Genomic DNA, 16,589 nt, shown 5'->3' with positions numbered 1-16,589 from the left:
AGCCTCATTGAAGCACTGGGCAGTGGGCTACAGGAATGCAAAAAGAGTAAGATAGCCCCTGCCCTATTGGATGACCCCATCTTATAGTTGGGAATAACTCAGGTGCCTAAGTAATTACAACGGAAGACACAAAATTGTGAAACAAGGCGGCTAAGAGTTCAGAAGAGGAAATGCTAATGGTAACCATTAGCTTTTGTTTGTTTATTTGTTTTGTTGTTGTTGTTGTTTTGTTTTTGAGTCTCACTCTGTTGCCTGGGCTAGAGTGATGTGGCATCAGCCTAGCTCACAGCAACCTCAAACTCCTGAGCTCAAGCAATCTTCCTGCCTCAGCCTCCATAGTAGCTGGGGCTACAGCATGCCCCACCATGCCCAGCTAATTTTTTCTCTATTTATTTTTAGTTGGCCAATTAATTTCTTTCTATTTTTGGTAAAGACTGGGTCTCACTCTTGCTCAGGCTGGTTTCAAACTCCTGACCTTGAGCGATCCTCCCACCTCCGCCTCCCAGAGAGCTAGGATTACAGGCCTGAGCCACCATGCCTGGCCTGTTGTTTTTTTAACATCTTAATTATTTGGGCAATATTGGCCCTAGATAACAAGTCTCTGGGCAGAACATCTTCATTTTTTCTGGATTCTTTTTCTTCTTCTTTTTTTTTTTTTTTTTTTTGATACAGAGTCTCACTCTGTTGCCCAGGCTAGAGTGAGTGCCGTGGCGTCAGCCTAGCTCACAGCAACCTCAGACTCCTGGGCTCAGGCTATCCTCCTGCCTCAGCCTCCCGAGTAGCTGGGACTACAGGCATGCGCCACCATGCCCAGCTAATTTTTTGTATATATATTTTTTTAGTTGGTCAATTAATTTCTTTCTATTTTTGGTAGAGACAGGGTCTCGCTCAGGCTGGTTTCGAACTCCTGACCTTGAGCAATCCGCCTGCCTCAGCCTCCCAGAGTGCTAGGATTACAGGCGTGAGCCACCGCGCCCGGCTCTTTTTCTTCTTTTTAATCAAACCCAATTCTATTAAATGCCCATTTATCACTGCTAAGGTATTTATTTGATGTCTCTTCATGTCCTGTGGTAAAATGAAAATCTTGCATAAGTCCTATGGTTCATTCTCTCATCTCCTAAACCTGAGAAGCTGAGCTAGACAAAGTCACACAGCCAAATTGTAACAGAGAGAATGGCCTGAAAAAGGGTAAAGGGGTAAAAATATTTTCTGTCTCTTCAAAATCCCCTCACCCCTTTTGAGAACTAAAACCTACATCCCTGACTGAGGCCAGTGGTCGAGAGGGGCAGGAGAGTGTCCTTTGTTCTTTGTGCCACAGGCGATGATGGCTCAAGGGAATTGTCTGGGCAGAGGTCACGAGATTGTCTTAGCCAAAAATGGGATTATGAAATTAGTTAGAACCTTTTAAAAGCTCTGTACTTCTGCTCAAAAACAGGATGCTGGTATTCTGAGACAGGAGTCTGCCAACCTCCTCATTTGTCGGCAAATTAATAGACTCCTCTTTCCTTCTCCTCAAACCACCTGTCCTTATTCTTCTGATGCAACCTCAGGGACAAGTGCTGAACTTTCGGTAACAAAATGGCTCCATTGCAAACTAATGCTCACCAGCCTCAACAAGGATTCCTAGTACATCTCTGATCTTCTTTCATTGTCCTGATTATTTTTGCTGCATAACAAACTACTCAAACTTAGTGGTTTAAAACAACCATTTTAGGCCAGGCATGATGAGTCATGGCTATAATCCCAGCACTCTGGCAGGCCAAGATCTGAGGATGGCTTGAGGCCAGGAGTTTGAAACCAGCCTTTGCAACATAGCGAGACCTCATCTCTTTAGAAAAAAAAAGAAACAAAAAAAACCAAACCAACCATTTTATTATCTTTCTCAGCTTGGTTGGCTGACTGGGCTCAGCTGGGAGGTTCTTGTTCAGGGTTTTGTAATCAGCTCTGTGAACAAATTTCAAGGACGCCTATATGATTTTTATAATCTTCACCCTTAACTACTTGACCTTTTGAGTTGTTTCCCAGAAATGAAGATTTTCTGCAAGACAAAGAAGTTGAGATTCTGAAGTCCCCAGGGCAGACTTCCTGATGCCAGGGCTTACCATCCTCCTCCACCTACCCCAAGGCATGTGGCCCCTCCTTACAAAGCCCAGGATCTTCATTAGTCCAAGAGGGGGATTTGAGGCAGCTTCTCCCATTCTCCTGGCAAGACACCGGTTGTATTAAAAATTATTCCTTAGAATCCTCATTGTCTCAATAATTGGATCTTTGCACAAGGAGAAACTAGACCTAGACTGAAACCCCCTGTGGTTTTGACAGCAGTTTCTTATGGAGTTGCAGTCAGATGGAAGCTGGAGCTTGAGTTAGCTCAAGGTAACTGAACCAGATGTCTAAGATGGCTTCTTTTACTGATACATCCGGCACCTCAACTGGAATGGCTGAAACAGCTGCGGCTGGTCAGGCATTTCTCTCTTTTCAAGTACCTCTCCGCATGGCTAACTTGGGCTTCCTCACAGCGTGGTGGGTTAAGGAGAATTAGGTTTCTCACATGATGACTGGCTTCCCCTAGAGTGGCTATTTTTAATTTACCTCAATAACACAGTTCAACAACAGATTTTTTTAAGTGTACTGAGGAAGAAAACTTTGACAAATGTAGTCTAGGAGCTGTCTGATCTGAAGGCAGGCTTGCTCAGTACCTACTTAACTATATGTTATTTTCTTCTTCTTTTTCCTACATCTCAAAAGATACATATACTCAGGGGGCAGAAATGATCTCCTCTCTTTACCCTCTGCCTTGGATCTTTCATATCACTTTTTTATTTCCTGATATTTATCGATTAAATATCTGAGTTTAAAACAATCCTCTTTAAAATATGTAAACTCTTCTTGGAGGTTGTGGAGCTGTGCCTAGTAATTAAATCTCAGTGATGTATAAGTTATCTAATGCCATATAAAATTTACCCCAAAACATGGTGGCTTAGAACAACAAACATTTTATATCATGGTTTCTGTGGATTAGGAGTTTAGAAGCAGGTTAGCTGGGTGGTTCTGGCTTTGGGGCTCTCAGGAGGCTGCAATCAAGATGTCAGCAGGGGATGTAGTTACCTGAAGGCTTGCCTGGGGCTGGAGGATCCATTTCCAAGATGGTGTACACACATAGTGCTGATTATTGGCAGGAAGTGTCAGATCCTCCCTAAAGCGACCTCTTCGTGGATTGCTTTACCATTATCATGATATGGTGGTGGCTTTCCCCAGAGTAAGCAACCCAAGAGAGAACAAGGAAGAGGTCACAATGGTTTTTGTGACCTAGCTTCTGAAGTCACCCCCTGTCATTTCTGTAATATCCTATGGGTCCCCAGGGCGTGAATACCAGGAGGTGGGCATCATTGGGAGACTGAGCCAGGAATAGCTAATGTTGAGGGGCAAAAAGAAGAGACAAAGGAGGTATGTAATAATCGAGTCAAGAGCATTTTAAGGAAAAATCCAGCACTAATTTGAGCCCAGGAGCTAGGAATGGAGTGGAGGGTCTTGAGACCTGGTGGTCTCTGACACATCTTATAGAAGATAAGAGGAGGTGAAACAGAAGTGAGAATGACAGAGCAGTTTCTCCACTTGCAAAATTATTCCTGCACTAGCAACAGCAGACAATCTGTCCCTGCCCTTAAAAGGTCATCTTCAATTTCTTGCCCAAACTGTAAGGAAACTATTTCTCCTGAATTATTAATTTGTTTGGTTTTATGAAGATGGAAAGATATTTTTAACTTCCAAGAAGATATCAGGGTCGCCTGAATGATATCTTTATTCAAGACGGACACAGCCTTTCAGGAAGTTTACTTGTGCCAACATAATTGGTAGTTACTTTACAGGACAATAATATGCAGGTTTCATGCTGGGATGAAAGGAGGTGATTTTCCAGTTAGTGCTAATTGAAAATTGAAGCAAAGTGAACTTTGCAATCAAAACAGGAAGGGAAAACCAGACTGCAATATGACAATAACCTTAGAGCTTTGTTCTTTCACAACACATAGGGAAGTAAAGGGTTTTTAAAACTGCTTTCATCTGGACTGAATTTCTTGGCAGAAAGCCCTCTGCGTGCTGTCTCTACTTCCCTCTGGCCTGGCTTTTGCCCCACCACCTCACCCAACTGCTTTCATCATGGTCAACATAGCCCTCTGTGTTGCCCAACCCAATGGACGTTTTTCTGTCTTGCTTTTTCTGATCTCTAAGCAACATTGACTCAGTTGACCACCCACTATTTCTGGAAATACTCTCTGGAAATACTCCTGGTTTCTGGGATACCATTTGTTCCTTGGCCATCTGTGTAAGTTCTTCCTCTACTATCCAGCCTCTAATTGTTGGGGATCCTAGTCATTTTGTCTCTTCTCTTTCTACATGATCTTATCCAATTATGGCTCCAGTCCCATCTAGATGCCAACATCGTCAACATTTATATCTCTAGCCCTGATCTCTTCCTGGTATATGAAACTCTTATCATTCAACCACCTTCTTGATATTCCCACTAGAGAATTTCTCAGATATCACAGTGTATCTCTTAGTGCTCTTGGTTCTCACCTTCCAAACCTGTTCTCGCACCCTAGACTTACCTGTCTTGTAAGTGGCACCCTCTCATTTAGCCTAGTGAGAAATTTCACTATGTCTGGAATCATTCTTTCTCTCACTTTCCACATCCAGTTCTTCAGAAGTGCTGTTGATTCTGTCTCCAAAGGCCATTTCCGACTCGTCTACCTCCAATACCACCTGATCTCCTTCCCCTCTTGAAGCCATTCTCTACTCAGAAAATAGATCTGCCTTAAACAATAAAAATCAGATCGTCCACAGTCTACATAACATCTACTACACTTAGAATTAAAAAGAGCCTTGTCCCCTAAGCTGCTACAGACCTGGCTCCTACCCACCTCCCCAAGCTCATGTCATGCCATTGTCTCTTTGGCTTGCAGCACTAGTTCTCTCTAGTTCTCTCTGGCCTCAGGGTCTTAGCTACGCTATTCCTTCATGTAGAGGCTCTTCCCCTACTTCTCTCACTCCGGCTTTCTTTTCCTTTGGGTGTTAGCTTAATTATTGTCTATCAAAGTGGCCTCCGGGACCATCTTTTTTTCCCCCGTTATTCTCTTCTTAGCTCCTTTTTTCTTTCCATCATCACATCATAGTCAAAATGCCAACCCAATTTTTCCACAAAGGAGAGAATTGGAAGACTTTTAAGGAACTTCTTAGATTTGAGACAAATCAAAAACAACAGACAAACTGCTTCTCTCCGAACTGAGAACCCTTCGTGATGTGACCAGCCGTCCCAATAGCATTCATAACTAAAAACTGGTAAGGCAAATCAGCGTCTGAAACTGAAAATAAGGACAATCTTGAGAATCCCTCAGTGGAAAGTACTTAGCGACCCGGTTTCTGTTTTGCTGCAACCTTAGCCCTCTGTAACACAGCTGCACTCAACCGAGCCCGTAAAGACTGGGAGAATTTTCTCACAAGTCTCATTTCCTGTGTTTTTCATGAGAGTTTGTTGTTTCTTTTTATATTCCCTCCTCTAAGACCAAAGTCCCGTGAGATGGACATTAGTACAATTGAGAAAAGGTTTGACCTCAAATTCTTCTATATAAGTGTGTCAATGAAACTCCACATTAGATTCTAGCACTTAAAAATTCTTATATTCATAAACAATGTCAACATCCAGAAAATATACCCTTTACAGTTCAACTTCTCACTTTTGTTTCTATGGTGAGAACCTGTGTCATATACACTGACTTGACAACACATCTCCTAATAATTCTGCACTCCAAGTTGTCATTTGTGTGGCTAAAACCTAACTCAGGATGCTTTCTATTCTAATGCTGTAAAACAGCTTCTCCTCTGTTTTGTTAATAAATCACTTAATGTCGATCACAAATATCAGCAGCAAGTTTTCAGTAGAATTTAACCCACTGGAACTCCTGTTTTCCAACATTTATAAAAGCCATAAATCGCTTTTGTTGCATTATAGACCCTAAAATTTTAGCTCATAAAGGAGCCTATATTCTGCTGAGTGAATTCAAATCATCCCCCAAGGAACCAAAACTGTGTCGAGTGCTTCAGAATAAGTCACAAAACAGTGGAGAGAGAAAATTCTCTGGGAAGAAATCTATTTTGCAGAGGACAGGCCTGTACTGGCAAATCTTCTTTAGGCAACTAAAATTATTTTTGCATATAGAAAGTGAGTCACCAGACACCACAAGGGTGAAAGATCCCAGGCTCATGTATCCCTGTGGAAACATTGAGGAGGAAATGTGCCCAGTTGTTTATATTTGTTTCTGTGAGGAAGAAAGCTTAATTCAGGGCTGAAATACTTCATGTATTTTCTCTGCTGGCACTTTTAATAAGTTTCTATTTAAGACCCAACTAAAAATTTAAAACAATTTCAAGAGAAACATTTTTGTTGTGTGTGTGTGTGTGGTTTTTTGTAAAGCATAAAGATCATACGATTGGGCTAAGAGATTTCCCTAAACTGCCCAAGCACGCTGTATCTGTTAAGACCATTTTCTTGGCTGCTTCTAAAGGGACTTGTTTGTTCGGAGCCCTGTGTTGAGTTTCTCAGTTCTATGTAGAAAATCACATCAGCTCCATCTCTAATTCACAGTGTCTGGCGAATTTCTGAAGGAAGTTATGAAATGCCATGAGAAACAAGACACAACACACAGCTATCCCTGTATTGCTCAACAAATGCTAACAGGGTGTGTTTCTGCTGTCAGTGAGTCAGTCAGATAGGCCAACCCGGAGCTCTGTGTCTTCTCCTTTAATTGGGTCCTGTGGACATGAGCCTCCTTCAGACACCCCCACTTGCAGTAAGCGAGGCAAGACACATCTGAACTACTTCAGAGCTGGAAGGGACCTATGGAGTCACCTGCTCCACTGATTTTTTTTTTTAATTATGGATCAATGTTTATTTTTATTTTTTTATTTTAGAGACAGGCTCTTGCTCTGTCATGCAAGCTGGAGTGCAGTGGCACGATCACAGCTCACTGCAGCCTTGAACTTCTGGGTTCAAGCAATCCTCCTACCTCAGCACCCCCCCCCCCAAGTAACTGGGACTACAGATTCTGCTAATTTTTAAATTTTTTGTAGAGATGGGGGGGGGTCTCTCTGTGTTTCAGAGGCTGGTCTTGAACTTCTGGCCTCAAGAGATCCTCCAGCTTTGGCCTCTCAAAGTAGTAGGCGTGAGCCATCTCATCTGGCCCCAATCTTTAATTTTGGAGTTGATAAAACAGAGTAGGACTTTCCTACATTGTCAGTAAATGACTCCATTAGAAAATCACGACCAATCACACTTTTTAGGGGGAAAATATGAAAGAAAACAATTAATTTTTCCACTTCAAAATATACCTGGCTCACACCACAAACCAGGAAGAAACTCAAGGGTGATTTTATGTTTGGGTTTTTAACAAGCACAGCTAGCAATTGTTTTTCAATAGAATAAACATTTATTAAATCTCAACTCTAACTGCTGTGATGTGACATGTATATAGATTCTATTTCCTTGTTCCTTTGACAAGGTAATACTGTCAAACTCTTTATTTTTACTTCTCTTAGCTAATCAAAAGTTGACGTTGGTTGGCATGACCTTCCCTTTGTGTGCTCATCCTCTGCCTCAGGGTTCCTGCACCCAGACCTTTTCCAATTCCTCTTCTGCTCCATCAAAGCCCAGTCTTGAAGAAATTCAGTTTAGCATAAATATCTGATGGTGGGGCCTTTGTTTTTGCTTTTTATTATTATTTTTAGTTGACAGATAAGTGTACATATTAATGGAGTAGAGTGTCATATTTTGATATGTGTATACAAAGTGAAATGATCACGTCACAGTAATTAGCATATCAGTGACCTCAAATGCATATCATTTCTTTGTGTTGGGAACATTAAAAATCTGCTCTTCTTGCTATTTAAAAATATACAATAACTTTATGTTAATTATAGTTACCCTTCAGTACTATAGGACACTAGAATTTACTTCTCCTATCTAGCTATAATATAATTTTGTATTTGCTTACCAACCTCTGGCATACTCTTAGGGGCATGTGTATTTCAGCAGGAGGAAAGACTTTAGGCGGGAAGAATGAGTTTCTAATGGTGGGATCTCCAATGCTCTCATGTTAAAGAATAGAAATCTGAGGCCCCAAGAGGCCAAGGAGATGTGCGAGGTGACACTACTGGCTGGTGGCAGCTTGAGCTGGAGCCCTTCCTTTCCCGTCCCACGTCTTGCTCCTTTCTTGCCACCTGGATGTCCTGCCACACAGCAACATCTACCAAAATATGCACTTGGATGTTATGGACCTGGGCTACTTGCATAATGAACCTTCCACAGAGCGTGATGTCAGCTCTGCTCTCAGTGGACATCTCTTTTTAAGACATAACAACAACAACAACAACAAAAAGACATAACAGTTCCCACCACTTCTACAGTCAACGACTAACAACACAATTTTGCATTTCTACTACAGGAAGTATCAAATAAATATTTTCAATTCTGTAGAGAAATGTTTGGAATAGACTTTTTTTATTTTTTTTTTTGAGACAGAGTCTTGCTTTGTTGTCCAGGCTAGAGTGAGTGCCGTGGCGTCAGTCTAGCTCACAGCAACCTCAAACTCCTGGGCTCGAGTGATCCTACTGCCTCAGCCTCCCGAGTAGCTGGGACTACAGGCATGTGCCACCATGCCCGGCTAATTTTATATATATATCAGTTGGCCAATTAATTTCTTTCTATTTATAGTAGAGACGGGGTCTTGCTCTTGCTCAGGCTGGTTTTGAACTCCTGACCTCGAGCAATCCGCCCACCTCGGCCTTCCAGAGAGCTAGGATTACAGGCGTGAGCCACCGCACCCGGCCATTTTTTTTTTATTTTTTATTTTTTTTTATTTCGGCATATTATGGGGGTACAGATTTTAAGGTTTCAATAAATGCCCATTTCTCCCCCTCCCCCCAAAAGTCTGAGTCTCCATCATGACCATCCCCCAGATGGTGCACATCTCACTCATTATGTATGTATATACCCGCCCCCCTCCCCCCTCCCACCTGCCCAATACCCTATTACTGTAGTACCTATGTGTCCACTTAGGTGCTACTCAGTTAATACCAGTTTGCTGGAGAATATATCTGGTGCTTGTTTTTCCATTCTTGGGATACTTCACTTAGTAGTATGGGTTCCAGCTCTAACCAGGAAAATATAAGATGTGCTATATCACCATTGTTTCTTAGAGCTGAATAGTACCCCATGGTATACATATACCACATTTTATTAATCCATTCTTGGATTGATGGGCACTTGGGCTGTTTCCACAGCCTTGCAATTATGAATTGTGCTGCTATAAACATTCGAGTGCAGGTGTCTTTTTTGTAGAGTGTCATTGGATCATTTGGGTAGATGCCCAGCAATGGGATTGCTGGATCAAATGGTAGATTCACTTGTATCGCTTTAAGGTATCTCCATATTGCTTTCCACAGAGGTTGAACTAGTTTGCAGTCCCACCAGCAGTGTAGGAGTGTTCCTCTCTCTCCGCAACCACGCCAGCATTTATTGTTTGGAGATTTTTTGATAAAGGCCATTCTCACTGGGGTTAAGTGATATCTCATTGTGGTTTTGATTTGCATTTCCCTGATGATTAGAGATGTTGAGCATTTCTTCATATGTTTGTTGGCCATGCTTCTGTCTTCTTTAGAAAAATTTCTGTTCAAGTCCTTTGCCCACTTTTTAATGGGGTTATTTGATTTTTTCTTCCTAATTTTCGTGAGTTCTAAGTATATTCTAGTTATCAGTCCCTTATCGGATGCATAGGATGCAAAAAATTTCTCCCATTCTGTAGGTTGTCTGTTTACTTTCATGAGTATTTCTTTGGCTGTGCAGAAGCTTTGTAGTTTGATCATGTCCCATTTATTTATTTTTGTTGCTGCTGTGATTGCCTTTGGGGACTTCTTCATAAACTCTTTGCCCAGGCCAATGTCTAGGAGAGTGTTTCCAACTTTTTCCTCTAGAGTTCTAATAGTTTCATACCTTAGGTTTAAGTCTGTTATCCAGGGTGAGTTGGTTTTTGTGAGAGGTGAAAGGTGTGGGTCCTGTTTTAGCCTTCTACAGGTGGCTATCCAGTTTTCCCAGCACCATTTATTGAAGAGGGATTCTTTTCCCCAGTGTATGTTTTTGTCTGCTTTGTCAAAGATTAGATGGCTATATGATGATGGTTTTATATCAGGATTCTCACATCTGTTCCACTGGTCAATATTCCTATTTTTGTGCCAATACCATATTGTTTTAATTACTACAGCTTTGTAGTATAGTTTGATATCTGGCATATTAATGCCTCCCATTTTGTTTTTGTTGCCTAGAATTGCTCTTGATATTCGGGGTCTTCTTTGGTTCCATACAAAGAGTAAAATTATTTTTTCTATATCTGTGAAGAATGCTGATGGGATTTTAATAGGTATTGCATTGAATCTGTAGATCAGTTTGGGTAGTATAGACATTTTGATGATATTGAGTCTGCCGATCCACAAGCATGGTATGGATTTCCATCTGTTTACATCCTCTGCTATTTCCTTCCTCAGTGTTTCATAGTTCTCCCTGTAGAGGTCTTTTACATCCTTGGTTAGGTATATTCCTAGGTACTTTAATTTCTTTGTTGCTATTGTGAAGGGAATTGAGTCTTTGATTTGGTTCTCAATTAGATTGTTGTTGGCGTATATGAATGCCTCTGATTTCTGTGTATTGATTTTGTATCCTGAGACTTTACTAAATTCGTTGATCAGTTCCAGGAGTTTCTTGGTTGAATCCTTGAGGTTTTCTAGATACAATATCATATCATCAGCAAACAGTGAAAGTTTGATCTCTTCTGCCCCTATTTGGATGCCTTTGATTCCATTTTCCTGTCTGATTGCTGTAGCCAAGACTTCCAGTACTATGTTGAACAAAAGTGGAGATAGTGGGCAGCCTTGTCTGGTTCCAGTTCTAAGTGGGAATGATTTCAATTTTTCCCCATTCAGTATGATGTTGGCTATGGGTCTGTCATATATGGCTTGTATCATTTTTAGGTATGTCCCTTCTATGCCTATTTTCTTAAGTGTTCGTATCATGAAAGGGTGTTGAATTTTGTCAAAAGCTTTTTCTGCATCTATTGAAAGAATCATGTGGTCTTTGTTTTTGCTTCTGTTTATGTGGTGAATTGCATTTATAGATTTACGTATGTTGAACCATCCCTGCATCCCTGGGATGAAGCCCACTTGGTCGTGGTGGATTATTTTGGAATAGACTTTTGATTACTCTCTGCAAGGGAAAATAAGCTTATTTGACCCCATTTATGTTTTGTTCTTTTTTCCCCCCCCTTTATCTCCTCTAGTCATGGAGATAGACCCATTTATGCTTATAACTCGACTCATTTTTCTGGATCCCTGAAGGGCAGCCCCCCCTCTGTTAAATGCAGGGCACTCAAGTGTTGCCTGACATCCACATCCTGGGTCCCCCCAACTCTGTAGGTCCCAGGGGCCTGTCCTTCATTTCTCTGCCTTGGACCACCACACTTTTTTGCGGCCTGTCCCCGAGTCCCATCTTCCCCAAATTGCCATGATTCACAAGTATGCAGAAGTATCAGATTTCATTAAATGGTAGAGGAAAACTCAAACTACATATGAAACATATGAGGGAAGCAATTTATAATTAATCTATGCAAGAATTTTCTTTTAGTTTAAGGGAAAATCTTCTGAAAAGTTCAATTCTTCACTGGGGTTGCTTGTCAGGACCCCCTCAGTTACTAAATCTGCCCCCACTAACCAACTCATCTCCTCCTCTCTGTCTAAGATCCTCTTTCCTGCTTTGCCTTCCTAGCTCTGCTGTGCACTCGAAACCCCAGCCCCTGCCTATAGGGCTTGGTCTTGGGTCCTTGTCCCTGTATCATCCTGAGCAGTACATGGCCCTGGATTTATTTGGTCTGGAGCAACACACTGGTGGTGTCAGGACAGTTCTCAAAGGCTTTGGCTTTCTAAGCCTCACTGAAGAGTCCAGTGTGGACATGATCTTCTAAGTCCTAACCCTGATCTCCAAATCCCCCTACCAGTGTAGTTGCAAACACAGCTCTTAATTTGCTAGTTGTTCATTTGATGCCTTTAATATCCAAAAATAAGTAAATAAATAAAAAGCTTCCTAGTAGCCCAGGAGGGAATTGAAGGATCATACACACACAAACACACACATAATCTTCCAACTGCAGACATCCATTCTCAGTGCAATCTAAACCCAAAAGGAGGAAGTGAAATGTTTTCCAAGTATACCCTATAATTTGCACAGTTGCCTCTCCCCAGTGAATATAAAATTTCACATTTCTATATAAGGCAATATTCATTCTTTTCCTTGATCGGGACTTTCCCCTTTCCAATTGTGTCTCTCGGGCCTGTTTGGAAAGTGAGAATGGTCATTGCAGCCACAATTCTCTCAGCCACACAAAGACCCAACTAAAGCTCTGAAATGAATGTATTCTTTCTGTGTGTGTGTGTGTAATTATATTAGGGTATTTGTGCTACATATATTGTATTTCCTGCTTTTGAAAAAAATCTTGTGACCCAAAGCTGGATTCAAAGTATTCATTATTCTGAATAAATGGAGAGTCATGGTCATCAAATTCCACATGGGATCCTCTGTACTCTGGTGAATGCATTGCAGAGGTTCCCCAAAACCTACAATAGAGATAGTCACAGTGCTTAGCTATAGGCTTGTCAGGAGGCTTCAGTGAACTCCTCTATTACATCATACGTGCATGCACATAACCTATACCAAAAATACTAAGCAGGCTACCTGGCATATCATAAGTGCTTTACAAGTTTTTTCTAATATTATTGTACATATATGTCTATGGTTTCCACATGATATTTCAGTTTTTAAAAATGCCACTGCTTAAAAATTGTTTGAAAATCTCAGCTCCAGATCAAACTTCAAACTATAGGTTGAAAGAAAGCCCAAATTGTCTGAGAAAGACCCTTCAAGGAACCCCTGCTTAAAGGAAATGCCCTGTCTACCGTCATGTAAATCGGCCATGGGTTTTTTTTTTTTGTTTTTGTTTTTGTTTTTTTTTTTTTTTTGAGACAGAGTCTCACTTTGTTGCCCAGGCTAGAGTGAGTGCCATGGCGTCAGCCTAGCTCATAGCAACCTCAAACTCCTGGCTCAAGCAATCCTCCTGCCTCAGCCTCCCAAGTAGCTGGGACTACAGGCATGCGCCACCATGCCCGGCTAATTTTTTGTATATATTTGTTGGCCAATTAATTTCTTTCTATTTATAGTAGAGACGGGGTCTCGCTCTTGCTCAGGCTGGTTTTGAACTCCTGACCTCGAGCAATCCGCCCGCCTCGGCCTCCCAGAGTGCTAGGATTACAGGCGTGAGCCACCGCGCCCGGCCGGCCATGGGTTTTCAAAACCAGATGAATCACTCCTATTTGTGGAGCGCCTTTTATGTGCCGGATGCATTGATAATTTATGCTCCAAAACATGCCCATGAGGTAGGCTGTAGTGACATCAGTGCCCTTTTACAAGCGGGGAACTTTGAAGTGTACTAAACAATAATCAGGAGAAAGGCTGTCTTCAGATGAGTCAGGCAGGTGTGATTTGAGCCTGTAGGTCAAATCCTGTGATTATTTCTTGCCTCTATTTCCTCAGAGTGGCTGTGATCTCAGCAAGCTTCTCTCCTCATCATCTCAGGATGTCTGTCAGTAATTCAAGGGCCCCACGCACGTTCCTCACTCACGTCCGATGACGGAGGACATCTCTTCTGGTAGATCTTTTGCCAAAAGCTTCAGCAGACTTCTTATTTTTTACCCTAATTCAGAAGTCAGTGTGGCCAGGAAATGGAGAGAATATGGGCTTTTTCCTAATGCCTTAAGCCTGAGGCTGAGTACGGGGTCGGGGCACAGTGGCTCATGCCTATAATCCTAGCACTCTGGGAGGCCGAGGCGGGAGGATGGCTTGAGGTCAGGAGTTTAAGACCAGCCTGAGTGAGAGCGAGAGACCTCATCTCTACTAAAAATAGAAAGAAATTAGCTAGACAACCAAAACTATCTACAAAAAATTAGCCGGTGTGGTGGTGCCTGCCTGTAGTCCCAGCTACTCGGGAAGCTGAGGCAGTAGGATGGCTTGAGCCCAGGAGTTTGAAGTTGCTATGAGCTAGGCTGATGCCAGGGCACTCATTCTAGCCCAGGCAACAGAGTAAGACTCTGTCTCAAAAAAAAAAAAAAAAAAAAGCCTAAGGCTGAGTATGGGCTAAATCACCCCAAAACCCTACTACAAAGATAGAGGAGGGAATATCCCAAAGGAAGTTCAGAGTTGTTGCAGATTTGTGACCTGGGGAAGCTGATTCTGAGATGGACATTCACGTGCATTGTTATTAGGGGGTGTCCTTGTGAACTGCACCCCTGGACAGGAAGGCAAGTTAGCAGGGCTGAGCGTGGGGAGGAGCTAGATGGGGAAACACTCCCAACAAGGGCTTCAGCTGGCTGGGGTGACTTTCAGAGGTGGCCTGAGTGGGAGCAGGGTGGGTGGGAGTGGGGGGCCAGGCCTTTATGCCTCCCACCCCCATGAACCAGGTATTGTCTGTGGGATGCCCAGGAAGGAAGTGTGGCCCTGACAGGGGCAGCTCTTTTTAGGGGAAGGCAGTTCCTGGACAGGCACTCAGCTGTCGCCTGACAACACTTCCAGCAGCTGGGAGAAGTCCTTTGGGCCGAGGAGGAATGTGGGCAGCGCATCCCAGGAATCAGGAAACAGTCGTGGAAAAAGAAACGAGTCACCCAGCTCCTCAGAGGCCAAGCCTGGGTCTGAACTTGGGCCTTTCAGAGCCCGTCGCTCCAGCTCCCACCTTGTTGCTTACTGTCCAGCGTGTGTTGATTTCTACACGCTGCTGTAAGGCGTTTCTGGAAAGAATCCCAGATACACAGTCTCTAAGTATCAGCTGCCCATCCACGTGTGTCGTGTGAGTAGCTCAGAGGGCGGAAGGCAGGGAGGAAATGGGTGCTGCTACACCTCATTGGGTGGCTAAGGAGACGAGCTCTCTGGCCAGACTCTCACCAGAGAACTGTCCGCCTTGAACAAATGAGGAACGCGGAGAACTTGGAAAGGTTACAGAGAAGTCGCTGCGATGATGAATGTTTTTCTGAACCAGCACAGTCAGGCAAGAGCAAAAGCTGCAAATCAGGGCTGGCCTTGGAGATCTCTCAAAGCCTCTCTTTTACATCGGGACGAGAAACTCAGCCTGTGCGGTTTATAGTTACAGCCTCCTTCTGGTAAATGCGTCGAATTATTTCATTCCTGACCAAATAAATCCTACAAATATTAGGTTTGTGCAGGTAGCCATTTTTGGCTAAATTTAGCTGTGTTGGGTGGTCATGGAGAGGGAAATTAAAAACACATGTATCAGAAGAAAATACCCTCGCAGCTTCAAAACACCTGATGTGGGGGTGAAACCCTGGCTCAGCTTCAGAGCTTCAGCCCGGGGAAACTGCATCCAATAAATTACTTAATCACGTCTGGTTACCATGGCAACGGCCTCTGAAGCAGCCTCGCTGAACAAGACTGGATGTGATCAACTGCCAACATGGAAATATCAATCCTCCCCTATTCTCTGTTTTCCAGCATTTCTCTCGGCGACATGTTCTGTGTTACAAAGCAGGACTTGCAACACGACTTACATCTCCCTCCTATATTAACCACGGTGCAATGGCGGAGCCCCCTCTCCACTGTGTTTTCAGGGCAGAACTGGAGCAGAGGGCATTGCATATATCCTAAAAGACAAGGAAAGTAATTTCAGACAGTCCCTTGCCCACCCGTGTCCCCCACTAAAAGCCCTGGTTTTTCTGTCAGCTGATAATGCCTGTTTCTGTTGGACTCAAATCAGCATATTTGTGTTCAGAAGCAAGATAGATCCCCTAAGTAACAGCGAAGCTATTTTTAGAGCATCTCAGGAGGGGGAAGATCTCAGAAATTGCCTAAACTTAGATCCAGCTTTTGGTACAGTGTGATTCACAGGGACATAGCCTGAATGGGCACAAACATTTCACGCTGCCTGTTACAAACTTCCTGAGATGTCATCAAAGCCTGTGCTGGGGTGGCTGGGAGCTGCCCCTGGAGCTGCCATAGACACTTGTTCTTCTGTCCTTTTGAGAATAACACACTGTCAATTCTCTAGCTCTGGAAGAGTCTGCAATGAGGTCGGACTATGCTGAAAATTGCCATATTGGTGGTATATCTGGGCTGTCAATAAGTTTGGGTGAATGTGCTCTGACAGAAACAATGTCAGCAGTGGTAAGTCTGAGGTTAGGGTTTAGCTTGTAGATATGAGTACGGACTGTGAATTTGCATCCCAGGTTTGTGGTCTGGGGATGCGAAGAGGCCAGACTTTGTGGTTTGACCACTGGGGTAAGGGATGAGCCATGGATAAATATTATATATGATGATTCAGTGGAAAAATTGAAGTGTTATTTTGCAAATTGTGGACTTTGGCTCAAACAAATAAACCATTAAAAATTATTTATGACACAGTTTGTGGAATTTGGTGGTTTATTTGAGGACTGCCATCATC

General features: G+C 42.8%; 1 protein-coding gene and 1 long non-coding RNA gene across 2 annotated transcripts in view; one reads left to right on the top strand and one right to left on the bottom strand.

Annotated features, from left to right (window-relative positions):
* LOC142876870 (uncharacterized) overlaps positions 1-16,589 on the top strand; it is a 59,044-nt gene that overhangs the window by 19,036 nt on the left and 23,419 nt on the right. The window lies entirely within an intron of this gene.
* LOC142861149 (uncharacterized) lies at positions 1,857-3,268 on the bottom strand. Its single transcript, XR_012912530.1, has 2 exons — positions 3,106-3,268; positions 1,857-2,038 (listed from the first exon to the last, which is right to left on the bottom strand). It is a non-coding gene; the product is annotated as an uncharacterized LOC142861149 (long non-coding RNA).

Source organism: Microcebus murinus, chromosome 16, assembly GCF_040939455.1.
Source record: "Microcebus murinus isolate Inina chromosome 16, M.murinus_Inina_mat1.0, whole genome shotgun sequence".
NCBI lineage: Eukaryota > Metazoa > Chordata > Mammalia > Primates > Cheirogaleidae > Microcebus > Microcebus murinus.
The sequence above is the reverse complement of the archived record's forward strand: the minus strand, read 5'-3'. Positions and strand labels throughout refer to the sequence as shown.